This window comes from Anser brachyrhynchus, assembly GCF_964034855.1.
Source record: "Anser brachyrhynchus genome assembly, chromosome: 10".
In the NCBI taxonomy this organism is placed as follows: domain Eukaryota; kingdom Metazoa; phylum Chordata; class Aves; order Anseriformes; family Anatidae; genus Anser; species Anser brachyrhynchus.
The window spans coordinates 6,791,980-6,818,084 of record NC_137705.1 but is presented as its reverse complement, the minus strand read 5'-3'; the positions used below and the strand labels follow the sequence as shown (position 1 = coordinate 6,818,084).

Sequence of the window (26,105 nt, the reverse complement as noted above, 5' to 3'; positions counted from 1 at the left end):
CAGTTGGAGTCCACATCGACAGGAGCCTGTGCTGGAGAAGCAGGAAACAAACAACCTCACCCTTTGAAGCCGGCTGCGAGCACAACTGGTTGGTTCCCAACTCCTCTCAGCCTAATTCGACACCGACTTCACCGGATTTATTTATTTCAGGGAGAACGGGAGAGGAAAGAAAAGGGTAAAAGCCTGGATCAATGTAGTAGGGACAAACACCTCAAAAAAAAAAAAAAAGAAAAAGGAAGGAAGACCTCCATTCATCACTTCATCTGTAAACCGGTCCCTCATAATCCGTTTAGTTGCTGAACAAGGAATACAGGCGTGTATCCTTGGAGAGCAAAGCTTGCTCCTCTGGGGGCACCACGCAAACTTACATGAATGAGGCACATTTCTGAAAGCAATAAACACTGATCTGGAAACTGTTATCAACTAAACGCGTTGTTATACACCGCTTTGTTCTTCACGTGCATTGATTTTAGGAACAGACCATTTAATCCACGCTGTATGAACCAGGCCTAACATTTCAGTGAGTTCCTCTGGTACTGAGCCCAGGCAGATTAGCCCGCAGAACCATTACCAACTGGAAAACTATATTAAAAAGAGAATAAGAAATCGATGTTTTGATATTCCTCCGTTTCTTTACATATAATTTCTGGGAACTATGTATTCTAGTGACTTCCTCTGAACAGGAATATTTTTAATGATAAATAGAAATACACTGAATATAGATCTTACAAATGTCTAGTTCTCAAAAAGCCCAGTAAAGCACTAACTACTCCACAGAGTTCTCGTACGTTTGTATACCTCAATGTGAATTTTTTGTTTGCATTGCAGGAGCAGAAGCACAGGAGTTCTCAGTCTTACAAAATTATAATGTTATTTTTAAACTTCTAAATGGATTTGTATGATAAAAACAACCTTGAAACCACAAAGTATCCCGGTTACGCAGTTTCTAGTTGATAAATGGAAAAAAGACCCTTTTTATAATCACAGAACAGCAAGACATCCTTGCTACTGAATAAAACTTTCTATTAAAGGAAACAGTGCTTGCTCACTGAATCAGAGGATTTCACCCAAGTGGTCAATGATGACTGTTTTAGCAGTACATGTCCCACAAGCACATTAAGAGATGCTATATTTACCTGTGCATGAAAACTCCCTTCCTCTCTCCTCTCCCTCGCAAGAGACAGCCCCCCGAAGAGCGAGAGCATTCCCCCGCCGCACCGGCAGGCAGCCTTTAGCTCTGGGGTTTGTAGATGTAGGAACAAGGATGCTCAAGGATCTTTTACGGTTTCCCGGCAGTATTTATGGCTGCATCCCGGCTGGCTCGGACGGCAGAGATGCTCTGCAAAGCGTCGTTTCCGGCTTGCTCCCCGCCACGGAGCGTCTCTTTCTCTCGCATTAGGAGCGAGCACAGGACTGATCAGTTTTCCAGCGCTTAACAGATTCTGGCACAGCCTGGCCTCTGCTATAAACAAATAGCCTCGGCGCATGAGACCCCTGAAGACTGATTAAAAGTCAGCCCGATTTCATGAGCACGGGTTGCGTGCGGCCGTTCCCGGCGCTAACACACAGCCCTTTGTTCTGCCTCGCTGGAGGGCAGCTCGCGCCGCACTCAGCTGGGGCACCTCCGAAGGTAGGCTCCTGCCAGTGACATGTGCGGTTACGGTAATGGCCCTTAACAGTTCTTTAACATATGGAAAACTGACACCAGCAATACACGAGTTGATATCGCGGATGTGAAGCGATGCCATTAGGTTCGGGGAGGAACGTGGGGGCCTTGCTGGCAACGCAGCCGTGCGGGTTTACATGAGCGCAGGGAAAGAAAGCACCTGGGCTGAGGTGGCCACAGGTGATGGACATTAAGCAACTGGATTCGCATTGAAGGAGCTGAGTCCCAAGCAGGACAATGCTGCTTTTGGACAGAAGGCAACAGAAGGATTGGAAACGTTCAGGAGAGGTGAGAGCAAAGGGGCCCTGGGCCAAGAGACCCTTCCACCTAGTCCTCGAGACCCCAGGGGACTCCTGCCAAGGACTGTGCTGGGGGGAGGTCTGAGCATTCCTCTGCCTCAGGCCACTTTCCTGGCACTGATTCGCTTTTGTAGGGTGGGAAAATTCTGGCTGGCTTTACGGTCTGGCAGGACACCGGCACGCATGCACCACCCCCACGGGCACCCCAGCGCCGCTGCTCCCCGCCAAGGGAGCTGTGCGGCTTCACTGCAGCCGCAGCTCTGCTCCTTGCCCTCTCTTTACTGGCCTACGAAAAGGATAATTTTAAATCCAAATTAGGTAGCGCACACTGCAGGAGAAACCCCACAGGTAAAATGATGAAGATACAATTTTTCCTGCGGTACTGAGACATTAAAATTTAAGTCTGACGTTTTTAGAAAGAAAGGAGCTGACAAACAGAGGAGGAAAGTAAAACCGTCCCCGTTCCTCCCCCATCTTCACATCTTCCTTAAAAATAAACAAACAGAAGAACAGAACAAGCCTTTGAGGAAACGACAGCCCCGGTCAGAGCTCACTTCATTACACACCAGCAGCTCTGTCGCCGGACCCTTGGGAATGCCGCCTTCCTCACGTCTGCTCCTCGTGGTGCTGTCCCTGTGAGCTTGACCAAGGCTTGGCCACGCAGCCAGCTGACATCAAAGGATCCACTCGATGTAATTTATTCAATTTTCAACTATTTCATTTTAATGACCACTGCAAAGTTTTGCTGGAAGACTGTAGATGTAAGCCTAAACCGGTGCAATTCAGATCACAGCTTCCAGCCTGCCAAGACAAACTGTCCGCTCAGGCCAGCTCTAAAATCTCATTAATTTTAGACGAGCATGATGCTTCTTACAAGTAATGGACACCTGGCAGCAATCTACTCATCTGCACGGGGCTCAACCGGCAGCAACAACCAAAATAAAACCAGAAGAGCAGTTTGCAGTCCTGGTGATCCAGCTGCAGCGCGCTCTGCCCCTTCGGACCCATGTGAGTGTCGTGCCGGGCGCCTGGCTCGCTCCTGCAAGGTGAGAGCCAGAAATCCTGCTACAAACCCTGCAGCTCCACGAGCCACGCTGCCAAAAACCTCAGGAGTTCCTCCAGCAGGGACAGATATCTCCTCCTCAGCAGGATTTTGAGATTCCCCCCCCACACGCATGCAGGTGAGGTGACTTCCCTGAGCGCAGACGAAGCAGGGAGCTAGTTTGCTTTCCCAGCTCCCTCGCTGCCCCCCTTCCTCAGTTTCTTGTTTCGAGCTCATGCCTACAACTTCACGCCTTGCTCACGGAGTCAATGCTTTCCAAGGCAGATTTACGCCTTGCCGTGCGTACAACGCAGGCAGACTTTGTGCGTGCCACTGCCAACAACAAAGCTCTGCAAACCTGTGAAATACGTGCCGAACACCACACCACGAGGCACGTCCCACGAACAGTTCAGAGGCACGGTGTCCACTCCTTCGTGCCATACAGCCAGCCTGATCCTGCCCACAGCTCCCGGCAGCCCCCTGCCAGCTCACACAGGCCGACTGGTAACACCGCTGCCACTGGTGCCTTTAGCTCCACCTTAGCACACTGTGCTCCCATGGAAGCCGGTCTCATTGGAACACGGCAGAGATCAGGCTGAGGATTAGAAACTGCATCTCCAGCTTTCATGAGTTAAGAACATGCGACACGCATTTATTTGTTTAGTTTTTCAACCTAAAGGCAATTTTCCTCAATTCTGCTGTCAAACATTAGGCACTAAATAGCTTGTTCCTTCAGCTTACGCTTTGGTAAAATAATAACAGCAAGCCCGTAAATAGAGTATTGACTCTTTGGGATTCAATAGACTTTCTGCGAGAACCCAGCAGCATTCCTGCTAACTACAAGAGACAAACACGGAGGGACGCAGAGAAGGGGACATCATTTTCCTGTAGCCAAGCCAGGCCAGCGCGGAGATTCGGACCCAGGGCTCTCCGATCTCAGCATGTCATCAGCCTCGGCCGTGCTCTCTAGGCCAGTGACCTACAAGCCACGGAGAGCACACGAGCGAGGTGCGTGCAGGACCAGCCGCTCTCAGCATGGGCTGAGCCAGCCTCACGCCCCCCCCTGCCCCTCGACAGCCTCTGCCCGATACAAACGCACTCCAGCTTCACTTGGGGAATCAGCAACGCTTAGCTCCAGAGACCAGTCCCACGACAGGCCACCAATTAAACTGCATCCGAAGACAGGAGCGACAGGACTTCGTTCCAGCTGCTGTGCCGACGGCGGCTCCCAGAACCGAGAACATCAGCGGCTGGGAACTGCTCCGTGCACCCCGTGGGATTCGCTCACCCAGCCGGCGTCCCAGGAAACGCAGGGGACAGTAACGCTGCCATTTGTGACGTGCAACGTGGGATCGGTGAAGTTTCAGGAGATGCAAAGGAGGGTGATTTCTGGCACCAATGCCAGCCTCCTTCCACCATCTCGTTTTCAAAACGAAAGCCTGATTCCGCCTCTGCCTCTCCTCTGGCGCAGCCCGCTGCATACAAGAGTGGGGACGCGAGCACAGAGCGACAGCAGCCTGCAGGAGGATTTGTTTTATAGCCCAGCTACCGACCAGGTCGCTCTCTGGAAGGCGCTGTACAAACAAAGACTAACAAGACTGATTCCTGCTCCGAGGCACCTACGGTAAGTAACGGTGATCCTCCGCCCCGACCCCCTCCGACACGCCGCTGCCAGCCTTTCGTGCCAGGAGAACGCGCAGTGGGTGCCTGCGGTAACTCACACGGCTGCTGTGAGTTACAAGGCAAAGCCTGTCGCACTGAGAACAGACCAGGAGCTTCTCAGCGAAGGGCTGAGCTCGTACCTCTGCAATAGGAGGAAAAAAAACCCTCCTGACCCTTTTATTGTGTGATTAAATTAGGCCAGACCTAACCCCAGTGCATGAAATTGTGTCAGACTTGTAGGTAGTTACATAGCATTTGCATTTAGAAACAAAACTTGAACAAACATGGCCTAAGGGCCTAAAAGCCACAGATCCGAAAATGAACCCAGAGCAAATGACCCCATGTTTTACATCCAAATACTGCCGTCCTTTAATGCATGATAGGTGGGAAGTCAAATACGTATCAGTGTGAAACTGATAAGCCTTGTACGTGAGCTGAGACAAACAGCACAGCAACCTAAGTTAACGTCATTAGAACAAATAAAACAAAACAAAACACAGAAGTATTTGTTTTAAGTGTTAGAGCAAATAAAGGTGAATTCTTTAGGTCAGCATGATTTTTAAGCTGACTCCACATCCTTCTGTAACTGTGTGCTTGCTTGGAATTGAAACGGTTTCCTGCTCGAGAGGAAAGCCAGAAGAAACTGGGCACCTCCGTGGGTGACGAGCGGCGTGACAGCTCTGTCCCCTGCCTGCTGGCCATCTGCGGGACTGAGCATCACCCTTCGCTGCCAAGCTTCCCATCCCAGTGATGGGCTTCATTTGGAAAACCATGATCTACTGGTGAAAAGCACCAACCGGGTTTATTCGTCGTCATGTTTCTTCTTCCAAGCATCCCATTGCTAATTACACGTCAAAGAGCTGTTTTCACACCTGCACAAGCAGCTATCCCACAGCACCCGCCCTTTTAGAGCAAAGACAAAACCACACAAAGCCAGTCCCCCATTCCCATCCCCGGGGCAGGACAGGCAGCCCAACCGCCCTGCACCCCGCAGCTCACCTCCCTCTTCGTGGCACCCCGGGGTCCTGGTGCCCCACTAGCGGTGTGCGGACCCTCGATCCCGTAGGCTTGGCTGACAACCTCAGCCTTAGTTAACTGCGTCTTTTTGAAATCCCGAGATGTGTGGGAAGAGGCGGTGAGAACTTTAAAAAACTGCAGTACTTTGATCCTAATTAACAGAGTTGACTGAAAGCAGAATATGTAGAGCTAATTTTCACAATATTTTTCCACCATCCCTAGACAGAGCCTTTTTCCTGGCACTGTTTAAAATTAATGAAGTAAATATGTTTGCATATTTATCTTTTCATTACATGGAAACAACAACAAGGAAAACAGATTGAACTGATAGCAGAATTCTTCCACTCCAGAGCAGTCTGGATGTGGTTTTTGTTTCAGTTCCTACAATGCAGCCCAAATCAAACAGGCAACGCGAGTTCACTGGCCATGTAAGTAATCAGTTTTATCCAACAGAGCTACTACAAAATAGCTGCTATTGGAATTGACCCCTTCATTTTATTTCTGTCTCTGAGGAGAGATACTGAAACAGTTTTCAAGGAAGACAATATCCTTCCTGAGGCCTAAAAAACAAATCACTTGCCAGTTGTACCACACCAGCAACAACAAATGTCCAGCAGTCAAATGCTACCACGTGGCCGATACGCTCACGTAACGGAAAACAGAAATAAAAAAGAGAAAAGACATACAGGCACAGGTTCATTAGGACTCCTGTATTAAGCCCTGAAGAGATCTCTCCATTTTTTGAACCTGCAGCCCAGAATCCATGAACAAGTGTCCGAGAGGTCAGCGGTCCCTACGCCACTCTGCAAGCCATAGTGTGGTCAGGATTTCACGTGCGGGATGGGAGGAAGAGAGGCACCCACCTGCAGGACTGAGCTGCAGCTCCAGCAGGCTGTGTGCGGAGGAGGCCCCAGCTGGCACGCGCCGTACACGACGGTGCAGGCAGGTCCCAGAGCCGGGGGAGCGGGACGCACGGTAATGCACGCGCAGACTGAGCGGGAGCAAGAGCCGAGCCTTGCCGGGGTGGTAAGCAGAGAAGGGAACGGACCTTACTTTGCGTTTGAAAACAGCCAGCCTGTCCCCAAGCCCAACCAGGCTCAATGCCCCCCTGGCCTGGATGATCCTACTCATTTCCCATGGCACAGTGTGTGGAAACCCCATCAAGACTCTTCCTTTTAAACCTACCCCGTAACGTGCCTGCTACATTGCTGGTTAGACATCCTCCAGCCTGGGAGACAGGGCGAGCGAGGACTGCACCTGGTTCAGGAGTCACCCCTCCAGACCCAGTTTTACCTTGATTATCACAGATACGATAATTCACTAGAAACAGATTTTTTCTTTCCAAGGGTCACAAAGGCTAAGTAAACGTGATGGATTTTGCTCTACTCAGTGATTCCTATTTATGCCTCGATTATTGTATCGATTGCCATTACTAATGGTGAGTACCCGTGATTGAAGCAATAATTAAAAAGGCAAATCATACGCGGCAGTCGTTCCCCTATTACTGGGGTGGGTCTTGGACTAGACTGTTCACAGCACTGACTGCATGCGCACATACAAAAAGCCCTATGGAAACCTCAGATTTCAGAGACTACAGGAGGAAAAATAAATAGGAAAGAATCATTATCCCTTCTTCATCGCCACATACGAGGGAATTATCTGGCATGAAGAATTATTAGGTATTGGTCTATCTGGAAGAAAAGAACAGAGGAAAATTTCAACACTGATTATGGCATTTAAAGCGAGGAATTTTGCTCTGCTTTCAAGTCTGTGGTGCTGTAGGAGAGATCTTGTTTTTATGAAACTTCATCTGCCCTACAGTTCCATTACAGCTTTGGACCTGGAACTGCAAACACAACTTCCACCGACTTCTTACTTCCCCTCCTAACGGAGCCGTGCAGATGCCAGGAGTCGCCTCATCGTGCACAGAAGTCAAAACCACCTTCCCTGCTTCCTAGCTCATTTCTGGTCCATCAGCTAGGAAGAAAGCTCTAAAAGAAACAAACGCCAGCTGAAGATGACCGTGTTCAACAGAGCCACTGAAAGAGCACGTTCCCAAAACCCTGTTGGCTCTCTAGACACAGAACAAATGTATCACCCTGCACGTCTGTTCTCATTAAACTAGAAACCCTTCTCATTTCAAATTCTGTTTTCGTTTTGTGCACTTATTTTCATCTTTTTCTACGCTGCACTTCTGCTTTCTTTTTCAGAGTAGGAGCGAGCGAGATCCTTTTAGATGACACTGTGGCGAATGACATGGTAACTACAAAATCCTTTATTAATATTTTGCCACAAAAGCCTAGAAAATAATGATGGATCTCAGAAGTAAATGTTGTCTATGTGCATAAAGGGGTTTGCTCTTTGAACTTCACTGAGATGACACAGTCATTACTATATAAAAGTGCGAGCATTTTCTTATATTTTGCAACAATTGTCAAGCAAGTGAAAGCTTTATTTGATTTTCATTCGTGTGTAAAGACGAGATTTAGTGCTCCTGTGGAATAGACTGTGTCAGAAGGGTTTTAAATTGTAATGCTATCACTTTAACATCTTTAAGGCTCTTTTTAGAAGATAAACTCATCTGCCTGTAATGACTAAATGACAGTAATGGAGAAGAGCTAAAGATTTTCTTATAGTAATAAAAGGGAATGCTTCACCCAGAGAAAGAAAAGAGAACTATGCACTTCCCAGAAACACTTTCAAAAATATTTCAAAATAATGGAAAAATAAGTAGATGTACTATATTTACACACACAGAAACTGAACCAGGATTGATGTAGGTCTAGGTTTCTGACAGCAAGCATCGCTGCAGAGCAGAAAAGGAACAAATGAAAGCTCTCAGCAGAGCACTTGTTGCTGTAACGCAGCAGGTGACGGTCCTGGAACTGGGGAGAGCTGCTGACCAACGCTAGCACTGCATCAGCTTCCAAAAATAATAAGTAATATGCCGTAAGCCCCCATGATACACAGACAAGACTGTCTCAGCTGAAAGCCCTCGAAAAGAAACAGGGAAAAAAAACACACACAAAAACCATTGTTTTCACTGATCCTCTGTGAAGCATCCCTGGCTCTATACAGTCTAGTTAGCCTCCACATTTTGTTCTCTCCTGTACATCCACAAAGAGGAAGTTTTTGAACAAAGTTGCTCCATTCTTTCACAAACATGAATAGCATAACTCTAAACAAAAGATTTTTGTGGGTGCATAACCACAGTTATCTACATGTTTCCCTGGCTGCTCAATTTGTGAAGCTATTGTCATTAGAAAAATTGCTCATCAGCCTTATGTGGTGCAACAAACACAGAATAAAATGTACTTCAAGGCGTGATTTGCAACTGAAAGCCAATCAAAAGGCAATGAATACGCTCCAACAATGCCAAATGAAATAGCGTGGCTGTGTCGGCCAGCACACGAACCAAATGTTACACTTGACATCTGGCGGGAGGCAAAAATGCGCTCAGCGAACTACAACTCCCAAAGTACTTTGCAGAACATTTATCCCAGATAAGTCAGATGGCAGCTACGGTTGGACCACGAGGAGAACTTAAAAATAAAAGGAAATGTGCTCTTTTCAATGCCACGAGATAGCAATCCCAATATAGGCTGTATAAAAATTTCTTGGTCCTTTAATTAGATTCTTCATTTGTTTGCATTATTCCGTTCAGATTCATCACAATAGCTGATCACTTAGTCAATACTTTCCAAAAGCAGAACTCTGTTTTGCATAAGCGCCGATGCCAAACAAGTCTCTCCATTTATAAAATAACAGTTGCAATCCTTCCTCCCCAACTGAGCGCTAGGACATAAATATGCCCATTTAATGAGAATGCTCAACCATGAACATTTATTAAAAGCGCGCTAGACGTCAAAACGCCAGCAGAAGCTGAAATACGCATCGTGATTTTGGTCCTGTTGTCAATACTTGCATGCAAAAGTAAGCAGAAGATTTTCCACTTTTCATTATTCCTGCCTAACAATTATCTCATTCCTGGTGCGGTTTTGTTTGTTTGTTTGAAAATAATCACATATACATTTTCCACAGAAGATTAACTGAATTTTTGTATTATATGAAGTACAATTCCGTTGACACTGCCATGTCAGGTCCTGATTAGCAACACTTCCAGGTGAAAAAAAGCCACCTTAAACCTAACAAAAAATCATGAAAAAACTATCCATGCATGGTGTAAAACAGCTGTAGCTTTGGGGGACCAGAAAACAGACCTTTTGCTTCCAGCCTGTCACGGAAGGGCAGCTGCCACTGCTGTTTCCCTGACCTTGGAAGGGATCGCTGTCTGTGACCGGAGACGTTGGCCACGCCACGACCACAACGTGCTCCTTCTGCACCCTGCATTTTTCAGTGTGGACATTTCAGAAGGCACGGCCAATTCAAAGGGGTGCCACAGCAGCTCGCTGTTACTCACAGCGAGCCGCGCTGCAGCCACTGTTTGTCACACCATTATCCTTATTTATACATGCAACTGAAAAAAAAAAAAAAAAAGATTTTTTTTTCCCATTCTTGATGCCGAGGCAGCATTGTGATTTGGAGAAAAATCTCTGTAGGTGTCTGAGTTTTCTGGGGGAGAGAGAGGAAGAAAATAGTGGAGTCGTTCTGCTGGGTTTCTTAAAAACGATCCGATATTATTAAATGTTACCAGTACCTGGACATTTGTGGGTGGCCATGCTTTATAAAACAAAACAGATGTATTAACAATGGGAATGGGAATGGACAAGATTAATTTACCAGGACAGCTGATAAAACTTGCAAATACTAGGTTTTGGCGACGGAAAGCCCTTGCTTGTGAAAGACTTCAAGGAGGGGCACCACGCTTCTCTCTGGATCCATCCCACCTTGCAAATTGGGATTTTTGGATTCAGCGGATGTTGGCCTCTGCTCACCCTGAAACTAATGGTAAAACTGCCCTCTGCACCGAACGGGGAGAATCAGCCCAAGGAGCACAGCTCAGAATTACAGCTCTTGGCTTAAAGTTAAATAATAAACCAACGGTCCTTACTAAAAACTAAACTAACAGCCACCACAGGGGCAGAAAATGTTCTCAGATTTGATCAGGAGGTCACAGATGCTAGGAAGATGCTACTTGCACATTTTCCTTCAAGAAACACAAGGTCAGAAATTAACAGCTGAGAAGCAGCAAAGAGCACGTCTCAGTTTGTGCCATCCCTCTCCTGTGCTCGCATATTCCTCAAACCTGATTCCAAAAAGACCTTGCTCCATGCAAATACAATCCATTATGTCAGCGCAATTAAACTTAACGGGATCATAAAGTCAGCGAGCATCTGGAACTATTGATAAGGTTTCGGTTTATGGACACTTTGGTAGGGGAATTGCCGCTTCCTTTTACATAATGATGCAGCTATTATGGGTTTTGGGGGGTTGGGCTTGGGGGCTTTTTTTCTCTGCTCTCAATTTAATAGTTTGCTGTACCTTCATTCAAACACGTATGGGAGATCAGCGGTACTGAATTCCTTCCAGTTTTAATTTGGAAATCTGTGGTGTGTGCTTATACATATATATATGCACATATATATATATGTGTGCATTTAAGAAAGCTTCTGTGTGTGTGTGTATATATATATATATATATAAAGAAGCTTTCTCATCAGTTCAACAGCTTGTCTTATCTCAATGCCTTGGATTTAAGAGACAGCTCACTTTGGCCATATGTTTCAGTTGTTCCTCTCACTCCCCCGCTGTCTTTCCACACATACCATGACCGTGGACAACCTCTCCTCAAGTGGGCAAACAAATGGTTTAGCTCAGATTTGCACAGTGTCTGCTGACTTGTGTGGGCTCTAGCATCCAACTCAGCTTCATCATTTCAGGCAAGCGCATTTCTGACAGACACCATGGTAATTAGAGCAGCTCGATTTTATTAGACCGATGACAGATTAAAGGCCAGGATCACAACTAGCAGAAATCGGTGTTGCTGCCCTGAAATCCACGGTGCTATGCTGGTCTGTGCCAGCTGCGAACATGACCCCAAGTCTTTTACATTGTATTGTGCCCCCCTTACGTAACGAGATTTTTAAAATTAAATGTTTTCAAGCCTGTGTGTGTGGTCCATAATCTAATTGACCAGACATTCTTGCATTCAGTTTCCACTTTCAATTGTCTGCCCCACCAAATGGTTTGAATTCACAAAAGAGCACATAACTGAATTTCAGCTTTTTGTCCCTGTACAGTAAAAAAAATATATATTGTATATATCATTGCATCTTTTGGGACCTCTGTATGTACCAACGGCCCTGGACTGTCTCTCCCTCCTATCCTCACATACATCTGAAACTGTTCCACGTGAGTCTCCTTTATACCTTAGATTCCAACTGTATGGCTATCTAGAGTTGGTTCAAGTTGGTGCCGATTTCTAATAATAATTAAAAAAAAAGAAAGCAAAACCAAAAACACAGAACTTGCAGATTCAGATCCAAGATCCATTAGCAGAACCCTTGTTTCAGCAGCATCCTGCTATAGGCACCAAATTCTCAAGGACCAAAAGCCCAAGGATCCTCAAATCAGCAAGATCTCGGCAGACCGATGGCATGCGTAATGCTGGGGAAGATCCTTAATGAAAGGGAGCCTCATCTATAAAGCTGATCTATATCAGGTCTTGCGGCCCCTCACCTTGTCTTTCTTAGCCCTTCTCCAGCCGGTAACAGGACCCACCACGCAAACCTCACTCCGTTTACAGCTGGAAGCAAGATTCCCACTGCCGCTCCGCCAGAGTCCTGGGAGAGCCTCTGGCCTGTCCCCACGGGAGCGGGTGACCTGGATGCGCAGGGACGAGTACCGAGGAGGCCTTTTACGTCAGGTGGGTCCGTGCCCGTTGTTATAACCATCGGCATTAGCAAATGTAATCAAGCACTCGTCTGACCTCGTACCAGAGGTGAGTTGCATTTGTTTTGACCAGGCAAAGAAAAGAGGATAAAAATCCATTAAAACGATCCCACTATAAGAGGCAATCGAGACTATCCCATTTATTTCAAGTATACATTATATCACAAAACATTTCAAGGGCTTTCTGATGCTTGGTCTATTTTTAAAGACTTGCAGTTAGTCAGAGATGAACCTCCGAACACTCAGCAGCTTGGTATGAATAAATACGCTTTCCCAAGCCTGTGACCTGACATAAAACAGGCTGCAGCGATTCGTGCCAGCTGAGGAGGTTAAGCTAGGAGACAGGCCTCTCTTGTGATGCACGAGGGTTTTTTGCTGTTACAACTCAAGTTTAGAACAAGCCAAAAGAAAGAATCCTTTCCGCAGGAAGACACCACTGCTATAATCTAGCCTGATCGCTCCAGACAAGCAAGGAGCGCTTCACCCAGCAATCCCTCTAGCACGTCTGTAACTCCAAACTTTGACAATTCTGTACCTTTTAAGATGATGTTTAATGCATTTTGATGCCTCCAATACGGGAACAATCCAACTCATCCCTTCAAAAGTTTGCCAGGACCTACTTTGCATGCAGTAAAGCAACAAAACAAAGCCAAGATACTTCATCAGTTCAAGAGATGAGCAAGAGGAGTCTTTCTTTGTTCTTTAAACCTTTACCTGGTGCTGTGCAAGTTCCTTATTTACAAGCCCGAGTTATTTCCCCGGTAAGGGGTGCTGTGTCGAGGGGTCACCGCCATCAGCTAGGAGCATCAGCGCAGAGCTCCTTATGCAAACCACCACACGCGCAGATTACAGAAATCTGTACTAACAAATCGGTCACGCAACAAACAAACAAATTAAACCCAAGCGATGAACACACATTACAAATTAACCGATGGATTATCTCCCAAGTGCTCATTGCCTGGAACAACTCAGGAAATTCGGTAGCGGGTGGCTTGAGCCAAAGGGCAGCAATTGGCAAGGATATCTGTGGTGAGTGGACACCACCCAGCAGCACCACAGCCGAAGACCCTCCTCCTCCTCCTCCTCCCTCCAAAAGCATTTCTGCAGCCCCTGCAAAGGAACAGAGACCCGAGCCAGCGCCCACCTGACACCAACGGAGCAGCTCACACGCAAGTGCCCCATCTCCGTCATACCCACAGAACGCAGCCGTTCCCTCTGAAAACCCGAAAACACTTACCAGGAGTGAATTAAGACAATTCACGCTTGCACGCCTTGTACCTGGAACGTATCATGGCTCTAAAGGCAACTTCTTCCCCTCCGTTCTCCATACGAAGCTGCTTGTAAGCACATCAAAAAATACCGAGTGCTAAAATGGCAGCTGTATACGTTCCAAAACAAGTTGCTACAAGCTCTCCATAGGTATTCTGTTTTCCAGCAATATTCTCTTGCCCCATAAAAGACAGGTTTTGCATACCAAAAAGACACCTGTCTGCACTAAAAATTAACTACCTGTAAAATTACTTTTTTTTTTTTCTTTTTTTAAATTAAGTACATTTTTGGCAGCAGCAGGACTTGACTTTTCTTTTGGCCACACTTCTGTAACTTGCAAATGCTTTAACCGAGCAGGGTCACCGCTAGTTTAACGTTTTCATCTGGGTTTACAAATAAATAGCACAAAGTTCATAGGAAATCCTAAACATAGCAAAGGAATTATTAAAGTTTGGCAACTAGCAAGTCTACCAAGTAACTTTTTGGTTTTTTAATATTCCGTATAATAAAAAGTACAGCTTTATGATCATTTAAATCATTATCATGTGTGCTGAACCTTACGAATCCTAGCCGAGCTGTACGCTCCAGCGCCTGACTTTTTTTCCAGCTGGAAGATGGACAGAGCTGTTTGCTGTTTGATCTGGCCACATCTGATATCACAAAGGAGAAAATAAAAGGTGAGTATCAACCACTTGGCCCAGTGCATGGGAAAGAAGTTGTTTCCCCTGAAATATTTTGCTTTTATTGACTTTGAAGCTGAAAGAACTGACATCCACTGCTTTTTCTTTTCATAATTTGGATGACAAAATCAAGACGTTATCCTGGTCATTTTCTAAAGATCTGCACACAGGTAGGCTTCACCTGCAAATTAGGGCCTAAGCACCGATAACACCCCGCGGGGTTCCGAGCAACAACTTAGCTTTGCAGTTTGGATGCTATTAAAAAAACGCCGTACTTGCTCATTTTCATTACGTTTCTTTTTTTTTTGGATTTTCAATGCCAGTCAAATCTGGCAAACTTTCCAGTGTTCTGGTGAGCAGCAACTTCATGTGCTTAGCAAGGCTGAGAACACATTCAGACAAGTGGGGGGATTTCTGTCTTTTTAACTTCGTCATCACAGTCATGACCCGATGCAGTATCACTTCTGCTTAACATTTTCCAAATAAACCACAGAAAATTGTATGCTATTTAGGAAAGTCAGCTGAGGTGATGATTAGCTACTGAAGCTATTGTAAAAATATAAAAAGCACACAGGCATGATTTAAATGTGAAGTTCCATTTTGGTACTAAACCACTCAGCTTTCATTTGACAATACAATACTCAGAGACACAAATTAGCCTTTATCTATAATTATATGCATGCATTTACCAAAAAATAAATATTTTGAAAGAAATTTTCTGACAAAACAATCCTGAGACAAAACAATGAAGCGTTCATTTCAGCCTCTGCCTGGCTTAAAGTAGGTAGAAATGGTATTTTGAGGTACGGTTCTCAGGCAAATTGCACACAGCACAGCTGCTTCAGAATTTGCAGGCTTTAAAAAAAAATAAAAAAAAGCAACCTCTCACTTCTTTCATCTCAGGGAAGAGACAAGCATTTGAACTTAATGGCCATGAGAATGATGTGGCCAGAACTTGATGTTACATCGCCTAAGCATCTCTGAGTCCCAGGGGCTGACCACGTGTACTCGCAGGCATCATCCCCGGCTTTACGTCATTTTATCTCTGATGAGGTCTTCTTTTCTTTGTTTCAGTTATTTTTTTCCTCCCTCTCCCAACCCTTTTTCATGCATTTCCATTGGTTCAGCAAGATCTTGTGTAGTCTCAACACAGACCAGTTTGGGTAAAAGATACACAACAGAACCGTCCTTTTTAATTTTAGCTTCAACACTGAAAGTCCGGTTCCCAAAGCCCCACCTAGAACACAAGGTTTTGCCAAGCGCACGTACGTTCTCTTTTCATTCTATAGGCGGCACCATAAAAGCTGCACTTCAATAATTACACAGTGCTTTTCATCCATCGATCCCAAAGAGCTTGAAAAAAGGAGCACAGCATTAATCTCAACGTACAACGGCAGAAAATAAGGCAGAGAGGGAGGACTTCTCCCCGCTGTTTGTATTTTGGGGGGCATAAGGAACTGTAACGCTCCGGGAGCCCTGCAGCGCCAGGTCTCCCACACGGTGACGAACAAGGGAGGCTTTTTTTTTTCCCCCTCCCTCGTGGCAGCTGGGCCATTCCCGCAGACAAGCAGCTGCTGCAGGCGCCCCGTGCACCCATCGCGGTCACGGCCGGGCTGTGCGAGGACGCCCCCGTGCAGGGGACACGGCTGCCTTGTGTTCCCCACGTCCTTGTGCACTGGAAACTCACCGCTGGAGCACGGACCGACGGGAGCTGGGCAAAAACCTGCCGTGAGCGTAGCGCTGCCCTTCTTCCTTTTCACTCCTGTCTTTTAGGCCGATAACAGATCAGCAATTAAAGCAGCCACGCAGCGGCTGTGCCGTAGGTACGGTCTATTCGTAGTTTGCCACGGTCATTGTTATCCTGGGTCAGCCGCAGCACGCCGAAAAAGTTAGACCGATAAATTTAATATCGGGTGGCATTTAAGCCGCTGACAGCCTATTAAGGCAGCCGTGCTGTAGGATGCTGGCACTTAATTACTGAGATGGTATCGGACCGCACAGTCAGCGTAGCGTGGTACGTATTGGTTTGCAAGCAGAGCCCCCAAAACTGTTTTTAATACTACTTTAAGCTAGAGAAGCTTTGAATATGAGAGCTGTTTAGTCCCAGTGCTGCCCAGAGCTGGGGCAGTCAGTCGCAGAGCCCAACGGAGCGGCCACACCAGCTCCCACCGCGTGTCTCCAGAAAGAAGGATTATTCCTTGCTGTTGCCTCCTGTAATGTCCTGAAATTTATCTTTTTTTTCCCTCTTTTTCTTGAAGTATAGCAGACACTCAACAAAACAGTTTTTTGGAGAGGGCAAAAGTAATTCTCAGGATTGAGATAAACTGGGGAAGGATACACAAAGGATCAACCATTGCACCCAGCCAAAACACTCTCCTATTAACAGAGCTTGTGGTACCTTAGCGAGGATGGGTGATTTTCTTATCCCTTGTGTTTTTTAGAGATGGATAAACGGATAAACCTGCAGCACGCAGAGGTGCAGGTGGCCACCAGCAAAGCCAGGAACCTCAGGGTGCACAGACATCCCGGGGATGTTCCCCAGCAGACACCAGCCCACGGCAGCCCATCGCACGGCTCGGGTCCAGCCCAGCAGCTCCCCCAGCACGCTGCCAACAAGCACTGCCCCTAGTCTGGGGGCATAAAAATGGGGCTTGGGAAACTGAGCCGGTACGAATCACACAAACCACAACTGGCAGCCTCTGAGCATCTCTGTTTCTTATTGCCTGGATGCATCAGAATAAAACCAAACTTAGTCAAACAGGGAGGAGGCATGAGCCCAGGGAGAAAAAACAGGCTTCAACCCAAACATGCTTTCTATTTCAGCAAGAAGAGCAGACCACGGCTTATTGGAATACACCAGGCTCTGTGTAGGAGGAGGTTCAAGTACCAAGGGGATGGTCAGCAATATAAAATAACTAGGCTATAAAAATTAATAGTGTCAAGACTCATTTGAATGCATATTTGCAAAATACATTTAAAATAAGTAACTCCTGAGGGAAAGCTATCAAAAAATAACGCAATTAGATACGAGGTCAGGAAAGACATCAAAGGAGTTTAAGATTTCTTCCACTCCACCCAAGAATATCCAAGGAGTAGAGTTTCAAAGCCCAAGGCACAAGTGCAATTGTTTGTTCAGGTGGCGGTCACACCGCCGTTACTTCTGCGGCTCTAACAGTACTGCAAACCTCCAGCAGCACCAGCGAGGGCAGCTGCCTAGCGGCATATGGTGAATAGAAATATTTATTTGCTTTTAAAACACTCTTCTCGGGTTATAGACAGGTGACCAAACAGGTTACAGGCAGAAGACTGAAAGAAATCAAGTTACCCCTGGCCACGTGACAGCATTAGCATCCCCGTGCAGAAGCAGAGTGTGAGCTTTGACAAAACAGAAATTTAACGCTAGAAACTAACGTATTTCATTTTATATTTGCTCAGGGCAAGGAACACATACGTGGCCAGTTACAGCAGCTGAGCTGATGAGCAAAAGCTCATTAGGCCATGCCAGACCAATCGATTTTGCCATGCAAAGATACCCGTATTTTATGCCACCATTTGTTCTGGTGCAATCATTCTGTATCAGAAGCGTTGTTGTTTGGAGCAGCGGAGAAGTCAGAAAAAGCAAATTTATTAAGCACTATGAATATGGAGAGAAACAGAGTAAATTTGATACACTGGTAAAAGGAGAAAAGGGATCAGAGAACAGTTACCATAAAACCTCATTACGAAAGCACCCATGAGAGCCATCGGTTTGCACTATTACTATATAAAGCCTTTTTGTTATAATGGGGCTATCTGAAATAGTGCTTAGTGCGGTGGGACACGCTTTAACTTCACAAAGAATGTTACAACAGGCAACTATTTAATAAGGCTGCTAGATGATCAGGTCAGCAGGTAATTCGCCAGGAGTGAGCCACTTTTAAATATTTTAGTAAAAAGAACACACCGAGATAATACCATCTCATTTACCAGCTTGCCCTTCAAGATGATATAACCCTAGTATCGCTTTTACAGCAAAGCAGACCTTTTCTAAGAAAGGTGCTTCGATTTAAAGATCTCCCCATGGCGACAGTGTGCCATTTTGTAGCTCGAGATGCAAAGCCTTCTACATATAAAAGCAACATCTGGGCGGCATTAAAATTTCCCCTTGCTTTGCGTGTGTCAGACGCAGACAGAAGCACTATCTGAAGAGCTTGTTTCACACACACACACTTACAAGCTTCTGTTTTCAGTCGCTCCCACTGCAAAGTTTCCCGAACTTTAAATACCATGGATGGAATCTGCTATAGCTGTTCTCTGCTCCTCCGTAACAGCTCGTGCTCTGCTTTGGGAGGAAAATGGGACTCTGAAATTTAGGGGTGGTTCCTTTGCTCCTCCCTGCCTTTATAAAATGGGAAAACATTGCACAGAAAAAATGCCTGCTAAAACACAGCCTCCCAAAATTAAGTATTTCTGAGCTAGAGAAGGCCGCAGTCCAGTCTCTGGTTCTCTTTGCACATGCAGGTAGTTCATAGAATTCCTCCACAGTCATGCTGGACATTAGTATTTCACTTCTACAACCCGTTTCTCACTTCATTCATGTGCAGAGGAGAACAACAAATAAGGCAGAGTGTTACCAAAAGAAGAAGGCAAGTTTGAGCACAAGGAAAGCTCTTAACGTCACACGTCTGTTTGACAAGGCTTGGCCAGGTAAAGGCAGAATGCAATGCATAAATTAATCACATTCTGGCTGCCCCAATTCTGAGATTTCCTAACCTCGGAGCCCTGTGCCCTCCTCAGAGCCATGCCTATCCAAGTTCTGAGCGTGAAGCAGACTCCCAGCAGGAATGCCCCAAAATATGAGCCTACCATTAGAGGGCTGAATTTTCCAAAAAGACCTCTATTGGCGTAACAAGCTCCCTAACGAAGGTAATGCTAACTCTTCCATTTCCTATTATATGACTTAGAAATTCAAGTCAATCATGCTTAGCTTGTTAGTCTTCCCTAGGACTCTCCCAAATCCAACAGCATATCTTTAATTGTGTCACGGTACATTTCTTTATCTTGGTTAGGCTGGCAAAACTCCGCAGACTAGTTTCTCCTTCACCTCTCTTGCAAGGATCCTATTTACCCCAAACACCGAAGCAGGAACTTAGCAATGTGATGTACTGACCAGACCGAGAGGAAATGGGCTTTGATTTGCCATGCGATGAACTCGCTGATAGCACAGCACAGAGCAGCTCAAAAGCAGCCCGCGCTGTCTTGGAGAAGCACGAGGAAGATGAATAGAGGTCACCAATATTTAGTCACCAAGACCTTTATAAAAGTCAGAATACTTAGACTGCAACGACCCAAAAAGGCCACTGAACTAATAAAACAATAGAATACATGAAACATGAGAAAGAAAAATGGAGAAAAAAAAAATGAAAGGGATCCATCCAGCTGAAAGCTAAACGAGCTGATGATAAGGGGAATTAAACGCTGCGTTGGACCCTGGTAACCCAACGAGAATCTGAAACTTCAGATACCGAGAACAACAGTGCTCAACCTTCGTGTTCCCCAAATCACATACGTCTAAGAAGACGAGTTGCCTCTAACGGCTAAGCTGCTGCTCAAGAGTGATGATAAAATGAGCTCAAGTACTCAAATCCCAGCATCGCTGTGGCTTTCTAGATCCCTTCCAGCTTCCCAGCGGTTTAGCGCCGTGCGAATGCTTTCTGGGGCACTCATCTCCTTCATGACAACATCCTCTCATCACCAGGTAACGCGTGACATTCTCGCTCACAGTCCCAGGAGTGAAGTGAAGGATTTAACGAGCACAGCATCTGAATCACTTCCTGACTGGGGTTCCAAATGAGTTGACTTCATCTTCACCAGGAAAATAAATCTGAGGTTCTTTACAAATTAAAGTCTTTGTGTAAAAAAAAGGCAAAGGAGTTTTAGTTCATGCATCTGAATGTGGAAAATCCTTGATTTCCCCTAAGAGTTCAGGATGACAGATTATCAGATGTTAAAATACTGCCTTGTCTACATTAGGACGCTAGCACTTGTCAACTGAACTATGTTCAGAACACACCTTTATCCAGCCAACAGCGCTGTGTGAGTAGCTTGCGCTGCTATAGACCATTCCCAGCCTTTCCTAAAGAAAAGGGCTTGGCTTCCTCTGACATCCCACTCTCCTCAAGCCTCAGGCTCTCCTTGTGGACCCTAGAAAAAGAGAAGAGGAGACTTTTTTCCCCCAAGCCACTTCCCCACCTTTATCACGGCTTACATTCTGGTGCTGAGCTGTTAGCACGCCATCAAAGAAATGACACACTATTAATCACCACCGCAGCCCTGACAATTTCCAGTGCATTTCCAATGGCACCTTCTACATGACTATTATTCAGTCTGCTCCCCGTTCGTTTAGATTAATGTAGAAGATTAACACCAGAATGTCCTCACTTCTAGCAATAAATGTACCAAAGACTCCTGGTAAAATTCATACGCAGTAAAGATGCAAATGGTTGGAAGAGAGAGGAAGGCTTTTACTTTTTCCACCCCAATATATCATGATTTCAGTAATAGTGTTCTTGCAGAGCTTTTATTTTTTATGCCTGATTCTCATCTCATCTTCAAATGCATTAAAGGCAGTGCTGTATGCTAATGGAGAATAAAATAAAATAAAATTTCCTGTCTACAGTGGACCAAGAGTCTCCTGACACAGATGGAAGCGGTGGTAACGCCGCCGATTCCAGGTGGGCCACCACCTCTGTTGGAGCAGGGAGAGCAACGAACTGCTTTTCGATGCAGTAAGCGACGGCCACAGCCACATCCCAATTGCTGACAAGACTACTTGACTCATCTAGCATTTTTCCCCCCACATAAATACTGGAAATTTGCAGAAAGTATATAGCAAAGTCATTCAGGTGCAGCTCACTGGGGGCTGGCTTCGCACATGATATTGTCGGGAATTTTGCCTCATTCACCTCAAACTGCTGGGTCAACTATTTTTCTTCTTGGATTTCATTTTCTTAATGAATCATTTGAAAGCCTATTTGAAAGAAAAATATATCCAATCTCTTCCAAGGAAAAATGTCATAAACACCCACATCTTACATCAACTAAACATTATGCAATTTTTAAGGAAAGTTTTTACTGAAGATGCTGTGCACTCTCCTGTTCATGACATTTGATGTTAGCAGTTAAATACAAGCGTGAGTATTCCTACTACACACACCCACCATATGTATACATCCCATACAACCATGTCTATACAGGGCACATTGGTATTAATATATTTTATGCAAGTGTGCTAATATTATAATAAGGGGATACAATGGTCATTCCATGGGTGAAATCAGTGTGTGGGAAGTTAGATTCCCAAGGCTAACCCATCTCCCTGCCTTCCGTATGCTTTTCTACTGAATCTGAAACACGGTCAAGTTGGAATTTTGAGATCGTACTAACAGACCCAAACGAATACATGTTTTTTTTCCATCAGAAAAGGCCAGAGTTTGCTGAAGTACATCTCCTACAAGTAGACTCAGCTCTTAAAAATAAAAAAGTTTTAAAAAAATCACTGTTCCTCCCTACATTTCCCTGTAGGAACTAGGAACATCCAATAACTTTCTTTAGGGGAACAATGTTAACTATAGTCATTGTTATCAGCTTCATCAGCTACATCTCTACACATTTCTACATGTAGTAGAAATTCTGCTTTTCTCTGTTTCTCTCGTTTTTTAATCCCAGATGGGGGTAGTTGAGGGGTTGATGCCATTTCAGCACATGCCCTTTCCTCCAGATTTGAGAGGACTGGGATTCCTGAAGACATCCTGCATGGGCAAGCCATTCCTTCAGATGGAGCACAACAGATCAAGGATGTTTTTCCTACTTCTGCAGGTTTTGTTTTTCAACTAGAAGAAACACAACATACGCTTAGGAGGAGAAAAAGAGAGTAGGACATTCGATCTGTTATCTTTTACTAGTCAGCTGAAATTCTACTAGATATTATCAACAAGAGAGGAAAAAAAAATCTTATGTATGCAGAACAGCAACCCCAGGATTAGCTACAGACAGAAAGACCATATAGGATCAGCACAGCGAACCAGTCATCATGCTTACCAGAATATTCACGAGCGAAATATTTGGAGGATTTCAGGACAGGATTTAGCAGAATTTGACTGAAAACAGCACCACATTCTGAATAAGCTTTATCGAATACCACAGCACCCAGCATCCCCTGACCAAAATGACTTCAAGTGCATTAATTTCAGAAACACTTTGGGCATAATCATTTAAGGACTCAGCGCACTGGGAAGGATGGGAGGCTGTCAGAAAGGTGTCTACACACAAGCTTCAAAGTGCAGGCAAGAGTCTTAACCTACAGCACATGAAGTTTTAAACGAGTGAAACGCAGGGTAAGTATTATTACTGTCAGATGCAGAGTCAAGAACCCAACACCATTTAATCAGCTTCTGCTGCTGAATTAATGGCTTTCATTGTTGCTTTTTTCTTTCTGCAACGCTTTGACTGCTCTGACAGCCTCACTTGTGCTACGGCTTGTCAATAACGGAGGAAGGGATGCTCTAAGCTTCAAATTGCAGGTTGGATTACCTGCCTTAGAAGAGTGCCTAAGGAAGAAACTCGCCTGGAAAAGGCTCGCTTGCTGCCTCTGCAACACTTCAGCAGCGAGGAGCTCCTGGAGCGGCCGCCTGAGCTCTTTCTCAGCAGCTCTGCAACAGTTTCCCAGGAGGAAGCAAAGCACCATCCTGGGATCCATGCGGATCCATCACTGCTTCCATCTGACAGGAGCTAGCAGCAGGCAATGCAGAGCGCGAACAAGCTGGCAAGGGAGAAAACACTCCCTGCTCCTCGGCACCACTGAGCGAATCCTCGCTCCCTTCGGAGCAAAGTTACTCCTCGGTGCATTTTCCCACGTTGCAGGAGGAAGCACGCATCAACAAGCAACAGGTTCACAATCTGGCCCTTTACCGAGCCAGATCCTCTGACAGAAAAGCCATTCGCAGCAGACTGCAGCCTCCCAGGAGTTAGACTTTGCATTTTGCCCATTTTTCCTTGTGCACTGCAGAGTTGAAAATGAGCATAACTGGCAATATAAAGCCTAGGCTGCTGAAGCTAGGAGCTCAATTTAAACATGAGCTCCATACATACACGTGGTGTGTGTTAAAAGAAGTCTTATTCACCTTCTGGGCAAGCACTGCCTTAAATTTAGACCCATTTTAGCTGCACATCCAACCGCTACACTTGCAAACCGTCCCCGTTTACGTGCACACAGACGGATATCCGAGCAGCTGGAGCACAAAAGGGAGGGTAAATAGGGAGCAATTGATAACACCGCCGATGCTGGACGATACCATAACCTGATCCAGCGCACACGGGCTTGGCACCGGCGGCTGGAACGCGCTCTGCAAGCGCTGCTGGCAGCCCCAAACGCTCACCCTCTTATCTGGCTGCTCAGTAACTGCCTTTATTAACCTGCAGTCTTGGCCGGCCTTTAAATAGGCACAAGGGCCTGTCACCGTTCCAAACCGCCGGTTTATTTTTCTGAACTCCCGTCGGCAAGTTTACGCAGCAGTAAGTGATCGAAGGTTCTCAAGGACTAAGCCCTCGGTTGCGGTGACTCGTCCGTTCACCCGCGGACGGGGGACGCGGCAAAGGCAGCCGCGACGTGCAGTGCTGCGGCTGCTGGCCGTGCCTTACCTGGCCTGTGGGCAAATGAAGCTGACCGCTCTTCATCACACACCGATACGTTTAAAAAAAATAAAGTCTTGCCTAGAAATTCCTCTGCAAGTCCTGGGAAAAATGAAAGCCCTTCCCCGTCTAACAGCGAGCACAGATCAACAGTTAAGTGAGCTCCAAAGGCAAATATTCCATTTGCACGGAGATGCAGTGTGCCACAATATGAACAAGGAACAAAGCCCCCTTTCATACCGCTGACAAATACAGTATAGCATGTCACAAATCACACGGGGAGCAGACAACACAATGGCAGCAGTCAGACGGGTGTCTTTTTATTAAGAAACACATATAATAACGAGAAATTACGTACACCTCCCCCCTCCCCCACAAAGCCTTCAACAATCACACTGGCTAACATGGCTGGAAGTATGCACGGAATTGACTTCTGCTACCCACAAAACTATCTCAGGGAGAGGTGCATCCAGCAGCACCACAGGACATGCACAAACACCGAAATGGATATTTTGTTTTTACACACGCTGTACATTTTGTTTATTGCAATGCGCACACAGCTTCTGCTACTCATTCACAGTTGATGTATTTCTGGAGGAGCTAAAAAAAAAAAAGCCCTTTTTAACTCTCTCGCTGCTGAATTTCAACTGAGACAGCATCTCTGCCTCCTCCCCTCCTGCCCTTTGCCCTGACAACCCAGCCTCCTCTCCAGAGATTCACTTCCCAGCCCTCACGTCTGCTTGGCTCAGGGATGTCGTACAGAAAAGAGGACCGTGGGGACCCTGCTACACCTCTAAGAGGTGCCCAGCCGCTCTCAGCCCGTCCCCTGTTGCTTGCCGGAGCTGGCACTGGGGACCACTTCCCAGCTCGGCTCGCAGTGGCCAGCCCCTGGCCCCACAACACGACCCCAGGAGCCGAAACGCGCCGCTTCTCGCCTCCTGCTTTCCTCCCGGCGTGCCCGGCCGTCTGGGGAGCAGCCACATTTCCACCCCAGCTGGGAGCATCCCTCGCGAGGTCTCCTTCCTGCCCCCTCCCCGGCTGAGGCGCAGAACAATGCGGGGACAGACATTTAGCAACACCTGCTGTAGCGCATTAATATGCACAGGGATGTATGGATGGTTTTTCCCATCCGGCACTAAGACCGCATTGTTCGGGGCGATCCATCAGCGGATCGCTCCCCCCCCGCCCGACGCCGGCCCCACAAGCCCCCTTCTGACATGTCCCCTTGTCTCCCAGCCCGGGCTGACGACCGCGTTTAGGAATGCACTTCATTAAATCGGAGCTGCCCCATTCCAACCTGCAATGCGGAGGCAGTACAAAGCGAGCGCCACGCTTCCTCCCGCATTTCTTTCAAAAGCCCCATTGTTCGGCAGGCATCTGGTCCTGATCTCAGCCTATTCGTGCCCGCTGACCCCGCTTTTTCGCCGCGCACCCGCTCGCCAACGGGCCTCCCGTAAAGCCTGCTTGATGAATTAAAAAGCAGCACCAGCCATCTGTCCTCCCGAGGCTGGGCTTCGGCGGCGCAGACCCCTCTCGGCTGCTCCCTGCCCGGTCCCGCAGCCTTGCCTCCCCTGCCTCCCTCCGCCGAGGAACCGCTGGGTTCGCCCTGCAAACGCGGACCCAGCCCGGCACGATCGCCGCTTTTCGTTTCTAACGCTAGCATCTAGGAGGAGGAAAAAAAATAATACAACGGAACGTTCTCACTTGCCTGAGTCCTTCGAAATTCAAGCACAAATACAAGATTAATCCTTCCTTTGTGAGGTCTTGTCTTTAAGTCGTGGTATGTAATGATCCTCAGCACTGCAGCAGAGGGGAATAAAAAAATGCAGGGATCATAAGCAGGGGGAGGACAGGGCTTACTTACATCAGGGTTTCTGCCACATGACAATAGGTTTGAGAGGGAAGAATAAGCTGGCAGCAGCAGCTGACAGTGCAAAAGGGAGAACGCA

The 26,105-nt window shown here is 46.4% G+C and overlaps 1 protein-coding gene across 41 annotated transcripts in view; it reads right to left on the bottom strand.

Moving 5' to 3' along the window:
- MAGI1 (membrane associated guanylate kinase, WW and PDZ domain containing 1) overlaps window positions 1-26,105 on the bottom strand; it is a 324,072-nt gene that overhangs the window by 127,591 nt on the left and 170,376 nt on the right. For 2 of the 41 annotated variants that reach the window (XM_080605683.1, XM_080605684.1), the window contains exon 1: window positions 25,865-25,956. The exons of the other annotated variants lie outside the window; for them this stretch is intronic. The gene's annotated coding sequence lies outside the window, so the exon portion shown is untranslated. Of the gene's footprint in view, window positions 1-25,864; window positions 25,957-26,105 lie in introns of those variants that run through there. 41 annotated transcript variants of the gene reach the window in all.